General features: G+C 55.9%; 1 protein-coding gene across 3 annotated transcripts in view; it reads right to left on the reverse strand.

Moving 5' to 3' along the window:
• PRKCD (protein kinase C delta) overlaps nucleotides 1-11993 on the reverse strand; it is a 29663-nt gene extending 17670 nt beyond the window's left edge. The window contains exon 1 of one of the 3 annotated variants that reach the window (XM_036266731.1): nucleotides 11842-11993. The gene's annotated coding sequence lies outside the window, so the exon portion shown is untranslated. Of the gene's footprint in view, nucleotides 1-10849; nucleotides 11110-11841 lie in introns of those variants that run through there. The other 2 variants (XM_036266730.1, XM_036266729.1) reach the window with 2 other exon arrangements.
• Nucleotides 11994-13721: the final 1728 nt, after the last annotated feature.

Consider the following 13721-nt stretch of genomic DNA (forward strand, 5'->3'; position numbering starts at 1 on the left):
TATGGTCTCAGGTCATGGCCAAGTCCCAGAGCAGAAGATGCTCCCCACATCTGCTCTTCCCCAGGACAGATACCTCATCCCCCAGCCAGGGCTCCTCCTCGTCCCCTCCCTCACCACCACCCCCCAACCACTGCCTAGACTCTCTTCCCTTTCCCCCGGGACCCCTCCCACCTTTCCCACTCCTGGCCCCTCCCCATTCATTCTTCCCACAGCTTGGAACCTCCTGAGCTCCAATTGACCTTGGAGAAAGCCCATGCCTCAGCCTGGCCCTGGCCTCTGCTCCACCTCAAATCTTACCTCTGGCTACTCTGAATACATGTCCCAGTTTAAAGCCTCCCTGTTTTTGCATATGCAGTTCCCTCAGCTAGAATGTCCTCCCTGAATTCCTACGTACCCTGCAAGGCAGTTCTAAAGGTTAGTCCTGGGGGACCCTTCCCTACTGCCCAGGAAGCCAGCTGCTCCCTGGCACCATGCCTCCTGCAGGTGCCCTGGGCAGCTGTCCGGGGTCCTGCTCCTTCAGAGGACATGGTCTGTTGTCTGGGCAGTGTCTGCCTCTAGCTCACCTTCTCAGCCCTGGTGGAACCCCTACCTGTCCTGGGGACATTCAAAAATCCCACTGCTGGGCTGGGTTCAGATGGGACATTCAAAAATCCCACTGTCAGATGGGAATCAGTGGAGAGGCATGGACGGCATGACTAAAACTTGCAATTGCAAAAGGGTGACAATATCTCAAGAGCCGATGAAAGACCTGGGCTCTCCTCCCAAGAAAACACATGCGTGTGATATCTGTATATGACAGGGTGGGGGCTGTAGGTCCCGAAGGTCCAACCCAGCCCAGGCCACCCCTAGCTCTCCTCAGGCCCAGTCAGCAGGCACCACACTGACAAGACACACCAAACCCATGGAACGCACAGCTGGGTGGGGACAGTCACATAAATATGCAGTTAGAGGAGGAGGTGACCACTGCTCAGGCAGTGAGCAGAATGAAGGAGTGAGAGGGGCTGGCGGTTCTGTCGGCTGGGGCTCGTGGAGGGCTTCAATCTGAGGGATGAGCAGAGGTGCCATGGCCTACCCAACCAGAGGGTCTGGACGGATCTGAGAAGTAGGACTTGGAACCCTGCTGGCATCAGCTCGCACCTGCCCCTGCCAGCAAGTGTGGGGGTAGGACCTCCTTGGGGGCACAGCCCACACCAGGCACAGGTTTTGAGTCCCTCAGCCAGCTGTAGCACTGGGGAAGCCCTTGGCTCAGCCAGAGGGAGAAACCCCTGAGTACCCCTGAGGAAGGAACAAAGGCCCCTTCATGCAGGACTGAGGACAAGGGGCCTCTGTGAGGAGCCGGGGGCGGGAGGGTATGTCAGGATCTCTCCCAGAAAACCACACACATGTGCATACATGGCACACCCACCAGCCCAAACATGGTTACACATGGGGAGCCTGGTTGCAGTTGGACATACACTCACAGACAGCTGTAGCCACAGGCACACACACTCCAATGACAGCTCAATACCACGCCCACTGAGCAACACTCCGACTCACTGGCTCTCGCATGTCAACAGACACGCAGGCCCACGCAGACCACAACGGGCATTACTACCCTCGTGTGTTCATCGGCACGAAGAGATCCACGTGCACACAGGGAGCCACAGTTCATAATGTACACTCAGCACAGTGACAAACACAAGCCTGGAAGGACCAAATATGTCTGACTAGGATCTGGCCCCAGGGAAGTCCGAATGTGGCTTCTGCAGCAGCCCCTTGGCTCAGTGGCTGGGAGATGACGGGGCGGGAAGGGCAGCTGGGTGTCAGGCAGGCTGGGCTTCTCCATTGAAGGAGGTGGAGAAAGTCCCTCCTGGTCCACAGCAAAGTCCAAGGTGTGCCAGGGGAGGAGTGGGTGGGTCAGGGAGGGAGTGGGTGGGTCAGGGAGGGAGTGGGTGGGTTAGGCTCATTGCTGGGCAGATCTCCTCCACCCACGTGTCTCAGGGGAAGTCAGTGGAAGCGGAGGGTGAGGTAGTCACAGCCGGGCACACGGGAGGGCTTGAATCTGTGCAGGTGGGATGGCTATGCCAGGCACCCCACATGTGACCTTTACTAGGCAGAAACTGACAAAGAGAGGTGGAACAATTACCCAAAGCCACAAAGCCAGCGGGGCAGTCCCCGGGGAAGGCAGAGAGGGACCCTCTGGTTCTAGCCCCAGAACTGCCCATCTGGCCTCCAGTGGGGCAAGGGCAGGTGCACGTGGCCGGGGAGGGAATGGTTCCTCCACCAGCCCCACAGAGATGGGCCCCAAGTCTACCCCTCAGCCCCTCTCTCTGTGTACCCACAGAGCCTCCTCCTAGAGTCCCATGATTGTCCTGATTGTTGACAATCATTTTTGTGTCTGGGAGGCAAAATGGCCACCTACGACTTTTGCCATCCATCGCCACCAGAGGAGTGGGCCCAGGTGATGCTTCCTCACTTTAGGGATCAGAAGAAAGCTGGAGAGAGACAGGACTGTGGAGTGCTATCACATGGCAGGTGGGGCCTGGGTGTGGGCTGGGTAGGTCTAGTTCAGATCTGGTCTGCCCTGGATCCCTGAGAGCTTGGCCAAGGCCCTCTGGTGTCATCTGTGAAGGGACTGATCTAGCCTACTTATGCTCAGTGCACCTCCTGGCTCCATTTCCAGCTATCCTTGGTAATTACAGGCCTCCAAACTTCCGTGGATCGGTGGGTAAAGGGGCTCTCTCAAGCCACCCAGCCCTGCAGTGACCTGCTTTGGTCTGTGCTCTAGGAAGAGACCGGGCTGGGCAAAGGAAGCCTGAGTCCAGTGGCAGACCCCAGGCCAGCTGCTGCCCCCTCAGGGCCTCAGTTTTCCTATGTTGCATACTTCTGAGCTTCTCCAGCCCTAACACCAAAGAGCCTGCAATCCGCGTATCTCCGCCCCCCCCCCCCCACTAGTCCCCCAACACCCACAGCCCACAGCAAGCAGACATCTGATCCGGCCTTAGGCCTTGTCGACTGGCTGCTCCACTGCACCTGTTTACCCAACACAGCCACAGACATGATCCAAAGCTTCCGGGGCTGTTGTGAAAACAGCAGCTCAGCCACCACAAGCCTGCCCTCCTGGGCACCTTGGCAGGGACCTTCAAGAGACAGCTATCCAGACCTGTACCCAGAGCCTCCACCAAAGGCCCATTGAGCCCTCTGCTCCCCAATCTGGGCTGTACACACTACCTCTTGACCTTCAGCCCAGACCTTCCTGAACCCACCTGCCTCCATGACCTCACCATGCTCTAAGGGACTCAAACACGTCACATCCAAAACAGACCTACAGATGTTCCCCCCACAAGTGCCCCCATCTCCTAGCAGCGCCAGTACTGCCCAGTTGTTCAGGCCAGTCACCCGGGGGTCAACTCCTACTCCCTGTTTCTCCCTACACGGCAAACTATCATTTCTGCCTCTGCCGTCTATCCTGAAGTCCTCTCTTCTCTCTGCCTGCTGCCCCCATCCAAGCAACACAGCCCCCAGGCTCGGCACCTGCCTGCTCCTGCTCTCCATCCTCTGGTCTGGCCCCCACAGTCCCTCTGCCCCAACGACTGCCCAGCAGTTTCCCCTTTCCCCTCTGAGAAACCCAGACTCCTCTCCCTGGCCTGCCCCACCCAGCCTGCCCTCACTACCTCCGTGACCTCAGCCACTGCCTTCCTTCACTCCTCTGCCCGGCCACAATGACCCCTTTCAGTTTCCTGAACAGACAAGTTCCATCCCACCCCGTGCTTGCTGTTCCGCCTTCTGGCCCCCTTCCCCAAAACACACCCTGGCTACTTCTCATCATTCAGGTCTCAGGGACATTCCCTGACCTGCCTATTTAACAGATGAGGCAACTAAAGCTCATGGCAGTCCAGTCCCTGGCTCAAGAGTACACAACCAGTATATATCTAGCAAGAATTTGAACCCAGGTCTGTCTGACGCCTGCAGAGGTCTTGCTCCTAAACCTTCAGGAGGCCTCCATCAGCCCGGGTAACTGCCAATCTCCAGCCCTCTAGCCTCCCAGCACCTGCCAACTACCCCACCATCATGACCATTCCCACTCCACAGGTCCCCAGCCTCTTGGTGCTAGATAACAAAGGCCAACGCTCAGCCCAACCCTCACTGGGCTGAACCATTTGTCGAGCATATGTGGAGGGGGCATTTCTAGCCCCTCCCCCCCCACCTCTCCAGCCTCCATCAGCCCCAGATGTCCACCCCCATCCCCAGCCCAAAGGCTGACTCCAGGGGTCTGAAGGGTAGGCGGGCTGGCAGGAGGGCTCACCATCCACCCCCTCATAGCCAGCCTTAGCTTTTCCAAGCCCGGTGGGGGAGAGGTAAACAGGAGAGGGGACCCAAGAGAGGCCTGAGGAGGCCCCAGGCAGCTGCAGATTGCCTTTCCTTTCTATCTGTCATGAGATCTATTTTTCTCCCTTTGAAAAAGAGCAAGGGGGAGAAGACAGGAGGGCGCCGGGCTGCTGAGTGGGCACAGCTGTTCCACCCTGGAGCTCCTCTTCTCAGAGGACATGGAACCTACTGAACCCACGGAACCCTCCCCACCCTGCAGCACTGCCTCTGAAAGCAGACGGAGGGGGCATGAGGGAGCCAGAGATCTGGCTTCTCAGCCACCTGGCCCTGTGGCACTGGGCCAGTGCCCAGGCCATCTGACTTAATAACCCCATCATCATCAGTACCACTTGCTGTTTTTTGAACAATTACATGAACCAGGTGTTAAGTGCTTTACATAACTACAATTTCTACTCCTTCAGCTCTAACAATGTGCCAGGCACCGAGCTGGCTACTTTGCATACATTATCTGTTGTTTCTGGCACAACCCCACAAAGGTGGATGCCACCATTCTCTCATTTGTCAGAGGGGGAAACTGAGGCACTGGCATCAAAACCACTTGCCCAGGTTTCATTCATACACCTGGATTGGAGCTGCCTGGTCCCAGAGATGCAGCCAGCCGTGGCCACTCACACACAGGGGGCTGTGCCTGCCGGATCTAAGACCCTGAGTCTTGGGTTGGAGCAAGAAAGAAGTTGGGATTGCGGGGACTGTGGAGGGCTTCTTGGCAGAGGGCTCCCTGAGTCTCTGCCAAGGCCCCGCCCAGGCATTGGAAAGCCTGGTCAGAGGGCCTAATCCACTGGCCAGCCACTGCTCCCCTCCCAGGCAAGGCCGGCGGGGCAAGCCACAGATGGAGGGCTGGTCAGTCCCACTCTGAAACCACTTCCTGGGCAGCCCAGAGGAAGCAAGCCTCCGGAAACACCTCGGACAGACGGGCCTCTCTCCAGGGCCCAGGCCTTGGACAGTGCACACTGCCCAGAAGTACCCTTTCTGTCTTCCAGTTCTCCATTCCCCCAGGCATGGACACTGTGGGACACTGAAGAGCTGACAGGACCCCACCAGCCTGGGAGCACCTTGGCCCAGTGACCACAGGCAGCCCACTTCCTCCCCTGTGGCAGCAGCCACAAACGGTGCCAGCACAGCTGACACGGCCCTTCCCCCACACCTTGACTCTCCCAACTCCAATGCCAAGCCCTGGTGACCCTAGAGGAGTGGGCCAACTGGGCAGGACAGCTAGTGAATGCCTTGGCAGAGCCCACCTTTCATTGTGACCCAGCCCCCTGTGGTCACAGCCACACCTCAAACCTCACTCTTAGTGCCAGACACAAGCTGGGCTGTGACTCTGACCAAGGACCCCCCCTTCCTGACCCAGAATGGGCACAGTGTGGTGTGTGTGGGCAGGCATCTGAGTGCATAGTGACTGGGTGAGCGTCTTTGTGCATGTTTGAGCATGTATATAGGTGAGTGCATATGAACACCTGTGTGCATGTGTGTGCATGTGTGTGCATGTGTGTGTGCACACTCATGGGTCTGAGGGCATGGGTGCCAAGTGCAGCCTCAGTTTCTGTATCCCTGCGTGAGTATATGTCTATGCCAACTAGGTAGGTGATGTTTTAGAGTTGAAAGTGGGCTGGCTCTGCCCTGGCTGGTGTGGCTCAGTTGGTTGGGCATCATCCTGTGTACCAAAGGGTTGCTGGTGTGATTCCAGTCAGGGCACCTGCCTGGGTTTGGGGCTCGATCCCCAGCAGGGGGTGTGTAGGAGGCAGTGTTTCGCTCTTGAATCGATACTTCTCTCTCTCTCTCTCTTTCTTCCTCTATCTCTAAAAATCAATAAAAATAGTCTTTTCTTGTTAATCCTCACTCAATATTTTTCCATTGAATTTTAGATAGAGTGGAAGAGGGAAGGAGGGAGGGAGAGAGAGAGAGAGAAACATTGATATGAGAGAGACACCTCAATTGGCTGCCTCCCGTACGACCGGGACCAGGGCTGGGGATTGAACCTGCAACCCAGGTAGGTACCCTTGATCAGGAATCGAAACTGGAACCCTTTGGTCCACAGATTGACGCTCTAACCACTGAACAAACCAGCCAGGGCAATAAAAATTTTCTTTTTTAAGAAATTAAAAAAAAATTTTTTTTTCTTTTACTGATTTTAGAGAGATAGAAAGTGAAAGGAAGAGAGAGATAGAAACATCGATGAGAGCCCTGGCCGGTTTGGCTCAGCAGTTAGAGCGTCAGCCTGCGGTACAGAGAAACCCGGGTTCGGTTCCCGCTAAGGGCATGTACCTCGGTTGCAGTTTGTCCCCGGCCCTGGTCGGTTGTGCAGGTGGCAACCACTCGATGTGTCCCTTCACATCGATGTTTCTCTCTCTCTCTCTGTTCCTCTCTCTCCCTCCCACTCTACCTGAACAAAAAAAGGAAAAATGTCCTGGGGTGAGGATAAAAAAAAAAAAAAAGAAACATCGATGAGAGAGAACATTGATTGGCTGCCTCCTGCATGTCCCCCACTGGGGATTTGGCCCACAACCTGGACATGTGTCCTGACCGGCATTCGAACCAGCAACCTCTTAGTGCATGGATCGACGCTCAACCACTCAGCCACACCGACCGGACAATAAAAATATTTTTTTAAAAAGAAAAGTGGACCCGGCCAGTGTGGCTCAGTGTATTGAGTGTCATCCCATGTACTGAGAGGTCCCGGTTTGATTCCCGGTCAGGGCACATACCCATGTTGCAGGTTTGATCCCCAGTAGGGGGCATGCAGGAGGCAGCTGGCTGATAGATGTTTCTCTCTCACATGGATGTTTCTATCTCTCTCTCCCTTCCTCTCTCTCTAAAAACATAAAATCAATAAAAACACTTTTTTTTTTTTAAAGGAGAGTGGGCTGGCTCCAAGGCTAATTAATTGAACTTCGTAGGGGACTGAGGCCCAGTGCTGGGACGGGAAAGGCCCCTGACCTCAGATAGCATAGGCCCCAGAAGCCAAGAGCACATCACCTCTTCTCTGCCGGATCGGCAGGTAGGTTGAATAAACAGAAGACCCCAAGGAGACCCTGTTTTTGTTCTGCCTAAAGCCCCACACCTGAACCCCTCCCCGATAGTTAGGCCCACTTGTCTATTAACCTCCCCCCCCCCCCCCGCCCCAAGACTTGTAGGTGCTTAACAGCCAGAGGTGTGGGAGAGGGGAAATGATCAGGAATGACTCCTGGAGAAAAGACCACCTTTGCCACTCTTCCCACTGTCACTCCCTAGGATCTGTGCCCTCAGCATCTCCTATGTCCCCCAGAATCCTCTTCACTGGGCTCTAAACATGCAGTAGGTAACTTCACAGGTCTGTTTTCATTACAATGGTCACTGAAGGAGGCAAAGCTGGCTCCAAAGAATTTCTAGCCTCAGAGACTACAGCCTTCCTCAGTGTTCCTTAGCAATTCTGCCCAGCTCATCCTGAATCTGAAGGCTGGGGAGGGAGATTTAGAATCCCTCCTCGGGCCCCAGAGAGGCTGGGGAAATGTAAGAATAAATGTAGAAGAGAGTTCAGTTGTACCAGGAGCTGAAGACTTTGTTCCAGTCCCAGTTCAGTGTCCAACCCACTCACTGTAGGACCCAGGGCAAACCTCAGTTTCCCTGTGTGATGATGAGGACAGCCTGGGAAAAGCTGATACAACCACCTTCAACCCTGGGTTCATACATCACTCTCTCTAACTGACCAGCAAAGTGTCACTACTTTTCACCCCAAACCACTGTTGAGCCCCAGGCCTCTGAGCTCCAAGGTCAAAACCTCTGCTGGGCCAGAAGCCCGTTCCAGGAAGGCAGGATTCATTCACAGGGCAAACTGCTGCCCACTCTGTGCACCAGGCCCTACACCCAGACCAAGGACTCTGAGTGCTGCCCCTACCCAGACCCCCAACCAAGGTCCAAGGCAGAAGGGGAGGAGCTCAAAGAGGAAGTCCACCCTGTCCACTGTCCTTCTGTCTAAGAGGATCTAGTCTTACCTGGGGCTCCCAGTTCTCCCTTGTCCTCAGTTCTGGCTCTTGCTGCCACCACCACTACTACACAACAACCGCCAGGAGAAGCAGGCCTGTTGCCCTAACCTAGGCCAGTTCCCAGCAGACCTGCTGAAACAAGAGAAAAGAGCTGAGCCGGGAGGTGTCACCAAACAGGCTCTCCCCAACACTACCAACACAGGCCTGGCTCAGCCTTGTCTGACTCTAAGACTTCAGGTCTCTTTGACTCTGACTTTCTCTTCTATGAAATAGGGTATTGGGCCCAACTTTTACAGGGCAGTGGTTATGTATTCACTCCATGCTAGGGGCTGGAACACTATCTTAGCACTCAGAGCTTTTCCAGGCTACATACAGAAACAGCAAGAACTCTGTTCCTAATTGTCCTGTCTGCAAGAGGTTTTCCTATAGTCCCAGAAGAACTAGGGTGCAAACGGGTATCACCGCTTTGTGGCCTGGGGGTACTCCTCTGGGCCTCAGTTTGTCTCATCCTTAAAATGGGGAGAATATATCTCCCTGGGTGATTCTGAGGCTCCAATGATGAATCATGCCAGCTCCTGTGCTGGACTCAAATTAGGAGTGAATAGTGACATGCTTTTGTTCCTTGTTTTGCATATTCTAGTTGAGGTGATTCTCCTATCACTGCTGTGCCCAATATACAGCTAAAAAAAACTGAGGCTCAGAGAGATCCTTGAAGGAAAGAATAGCAAGGGAATCAAGGTGCCCTGGTGCCCTAAGTAGTTTTTCTGCAGGCTCGGATTCCACAATAGATTCCCCTCCCCAGATCTGAGCCCCCTCTTCCAGCTGAAGACCCCCATCACCATTCCCCGGGGGCTGAGGCACCCTCAGGCTTTATCTTTTTGTTTGTACTTTCAATTATTTCTAATTTTAATTTAAACTCCAATTAGCTGTGCCAGCTAAATGGTGTCAGTGCCCTGCAGTCACAGCTCCAAGTCACCCCCCTACACACACACCACTCTCTCCCCCACCACTACTGTGGAAACTAGAGGGTGGGGGAGTTATTATGTGGGATGAACAGGGATAGATGCTGGTTGGGTCTCAGTTAGCTTCTTCCCTCCCACAAGCAGTCTGTTCAAGGGGTTGGGAGGGGGGCAACAGACACTTCACTAGCAAGAAATTGGGTTGGGGGACTATCTAGGCTTTAATTAGCTCCAGCTCCCAAGAGAATAGGGATCATACAGTAGGGGGAAAGCAGGTGGTCACCAAATAAGGCTTAGTATGTGCTAAGCTCTCACTGTGAGCCAAAGCTGTGCTAAAGGACCTTTGACACAGGACCTCTAGTCCTCACAACAACTTTCTACCTTCTGCAGATAAAGAAACAGCTTCAAAGAGGCCTACTTCCATCTGGTCCCTTGCTCTTAACAGGCACACTGATTTTTGTGCCCAAGTTTTTCCTAGATCCAGAGTCTGAGGTCTCAGTCACAACACTACAAACCCCAAGCCTTGCCTTCTGGTGTCTGTCAACTTGGGGGAGTAGAGGAGGGTGAAAGATGGAAGTCTCCCTTCTCTCCCCAGGAGCCAGGGCTGGGCTTGAGTATGCTACATGCACACCCAAATGCTTACAGCCTCCCACATGCTAACACACACACTCACACACACACACACACACACACACCGGGGTTCTCACCTTCTCTCCCAGCACTGCCACCCCAGGGCACAGGCACCACATACCTTGTTTCATCCCCTCCTACTCCCGACACCCACGCCCAAGCACTCTCGGTTCCCCACAATCAGTTACTCCCCTAGCACACATATATACAGTTTCATACAGTCAGACTGTGAGTCTCCCACCAGTCATAGGCCCACATTGCCAGTCCAGCCCCCATCCCCAGTCCTGTCATACACCAGATCCCTTACACCACCCTACAGCCAGATACAGCTGTCCAAATACCTCCACAACACACACACACACACACACACACACACACACGCTACAGCTGCCCTCTGCTGGCCTGTCCACCACAACCCAGCTCAGTCCACAGCAGGAACGAGGAAACCCAAGGGACCAGTCCCCTCCCTTGGTGACCAGGTCAGCCTGATCACAGTGACTCAGTGGCAAAGGGAGAGAAAAAACAACATGTGAGTGCACACACATACAAATACTTGTACAGACACACTCACACATGAGCCTGGTGGGCTGGCACCCTAACGCCATGGGCTCCCACAATTAATAGCTTGAATATATTCATGGCTAGTAGGTCACCATAACACACCCAGTGTGCAACACACAATCCACCAGACACAAAGGGATGCAAAGGGCACACAAAGATGCACACACACACACACACACACACATCCCAACGCCTAGAGGAGAGTCTGGTAATAAAGAACACCCCAGGACATAGCAAACACAAAAAGCTTCAGAAACCAAGATATACACACATACACACAGGCAAATCACACATGTGAAAAAGGACACACAGGGGCAAGTTCCAGACAGTGACAAAGAACACCCAAGCACACACAGACACACAACATACCTACAAGCCCAGATACAGAGGAATCAGCTCAAGGAGACAGGATCCATGCAGACAAGGTAGGGGCCAGAGAAAGAGACAAGCCTCCACTCGCAGCAAATCTTTCTGACCAGGTTTAAGTGGGGGCTCAACGGAGGATTTGAGGAAGTGGAGCAGTTCTGACAGTGCCCGCCTTCTGCCTCTTCACTCTGGTTCTCCCCACCGCCTCCCCTCATCTGGCTGGGCCCCCGCGGGCGTGGCGTCTGGATTGGGAAGAGGCCTGGGGCGGACAGGTCCTGAACAGGGCCACCAGGGTAAGGGGCTTAAAGGAGCATAAGGGCAAGGCGGGAAGGGGGTGGTGGAGACTGGAGCCACGCCCAGCGTGGAGACAGATGGGGAGTGAGACCGAGAGACACCGAGACTGAAAGGAGATAGAGCGAGGAGGAGGCGCAGCGCGGGCCAGGCAGGGACCCAGGGGCGGGAGGCGAGGCCCGGCCCCGCAGGCGGCCTGGCCTGGGCCCCGCTGTCGAAAAAGAGAGGCGGCGGGACAGGCTGGGGGTAGGAGCGTGGGCCGGGGGCGCGGCTCGAGAACAGGATCTAGGGGCCGTGGAAGGTGGGTTGGGGTGGAACCATGGGACAGCGGAGGGCAAAGGACCGACAGATAGGGACTAAAGATAGGACAGGGGAACACAAAGTGGGTGGGGGCAATTGGTCGGAGAGAGTGCCCGGAGATTCGAGAGGGACGAGAGGACGCTCCGAGGAGCTGGGGCACGGGCGGGTGGAGGGGCCGGGAGCAGACGGACGAGAGGACCCCGACCCCCACAGTGGAACGCAGCAACAGACAGACAGACCGAGGTACCGAGGCAGTGGCGGGTCACCGAGCGCGGCGGCACTTTATCTGGCCGCGGCTCAGTTTCTCAGTTTCGGAAACGGGAACCGGAGAGGGGAGAGGGAAGGGAGGGGCGACGCGCCCTCGGGTAGCACGGATCCCACACCCGGGCTCGGCCCGCACTCACCTCCAGGCGCCTGGGGTCGCGGCGGCTGGGGTCCAGCTCCCTGCGCGGATCCTGGGCGTGCTCGCGGACTGGAGTCTGGGGGACCGCGACCGAGACGGGCCCGGCGACCGGCGAAGTGTCGTCCGGGCCTCCGCGCGGCGGGCGGGTGCGGGTGGTCGCTTGGGGGATCCCAGGGCAGCCACCTCCCGCTCCCGTGCCGCTGCACACGGAAGTGCAAAGGGGCGGGGCGGCGCAACCTCACCCAGGTGCCGGCCCTGGCCCCGCCCCCGCCCAGGCCTGCCCCTCAAAAGCCCCGCCTCCTCCCGCCTGGAGCAGTGGGTCCAGTCCCTCCGCCTCTGTGCGCGGGTAACTCAGTCTGGGCCTCTCAGTCCCCCTGGCACACCTCGCCCCGCCACCCCGCCCCCATCAGTGAGTGCACCAGCCCTTAGCAGGAGCCCCACTTTACAGGGGACCCTGAGGTCCAAGGACCGGGGACGCTGCCCCCATTCTCCAGCCCCACGCACCCAGGTCGGGAGGCGCCGGCTGGGGTTCCCCAGATCCCGGCGCCCACGCCTGGGACTCCCCACTGGCCAGCTGGCCCGCGTGGCCTGGCTTTTCTCTTTCTCTTCCTGTTGGCTGGAGTGTGGACGCGGCCGGGCTCGGTGCCCGCCGCCAAGCCGGCTAGTCTCAGCCCTGCCCCTAGACGAGCTGGGAAGACTCCAGGGCGGGAGGTTCTAGCTGGTCCGCCGCTGCTGGTCAGGCGATTCTGAGAGCAGCCCCTACCCCGATCCCTTGCTCTTCCGCTCTCCTGGCCAGACTTTCCAGAGCTCTCCATCGCTCCTAGCAGACGCCTAAGCTTCCTTCCCAGACTTGAAACTTGGCTGTCAGTCATAACTCATTCATTCGTTTATTCGCTGACTATTCCCTGGGCTGATGTCTGGGGACGGAATGGGGCCCAGGAGAAGTCCACTCCCCTGCCCCCAAAGCTCAGAAAGCCAAGACGTTGGCTCTGTACTCCAAAGAAATGTCACTTTCTAGAGGCAAAGAAGAGGGTTCCAGGTCCCAGGCCTCCTAGGAGACCACCTAAAGGGGTTGAGGAGAGTCCAGACAGCTCTTTCCAGTTGAAGTCTAAAGGATGAAAAATGGGGAGCAATTCAGAGGAAGCTTGAATTGATGAAGGGGGCCATTGTTGAGACAGGACATGGCTAAGACTTAGGTCTTCTCAAGGAATGGGTGGTTCCCTGGCCAGTTGCTCCGTGGTTAGAGCAACAGCCCTCAGACCAGAGTCGCAGGTTCAATTCTGGTCAAGAGCCCAGAACTTTACTGGCATGGGCTTGCACAGGCAACCGATCTCGATCTCTCTCTCTCTCTCTCTCTCTCTCTCTCTCTCTCCCCCCTCTCTCCCTCCCTCCCGCTCCCTCTCCCACCCTATCTGAAGATAAATGGAAAAATAGCCTCAGGTGAGGATTAAAAGGAACACACACATAAAAAGGAGCAGGTGGTGGCAGCTGTTACAATGGAATGGGCTTCTGGGAAGAAGGGGAATGGGCTTCTGGGAGGAAGGATGAAGCAGATGGGCTGGATGGGGGCAGAAGGGCTATCCCTTTGTCTAGACCCTGGGTTGGTAAAAAGGGTAGGTTACAGGGCTGTGAAGATGGGGGGGTCCAGTGTGACCCCCCCAGAGGTGGGATGGAGAACACTGGCAGAGATGTAGATCCTGAAATTCTGTAATAAGTGTGTGTTTGGAGGTGGGAGTGGGGACAGGGAAGACTATGGATTACAAAGAGAAAAACTGCAATGACTCTTCCCACCTCAGAGAGAGGGGGTCCTGGTGCCCTGGGAAGGAGGACCTAGTTTGAAAATGGTTAATATTCAGCCCTGACCAGTTTGGCTCAGTGGTT

Source organism: Molossus molossus, unplaced genomic scaffold, assembly GCF_014108415.1.
Source record: "Molossus molossus isolate mMolMol1 unplaced genomic scaffold, mMolMol1.p scaffold_m16_p_18, whole genome shotgun sequence".
In the NCBI taxonomy this organism is placed as follows: Eukaryota; Metazoa; Chordata; class Mammalia; order Chiroptera; family Molossidae; genus Molossus; species Molossus molossus.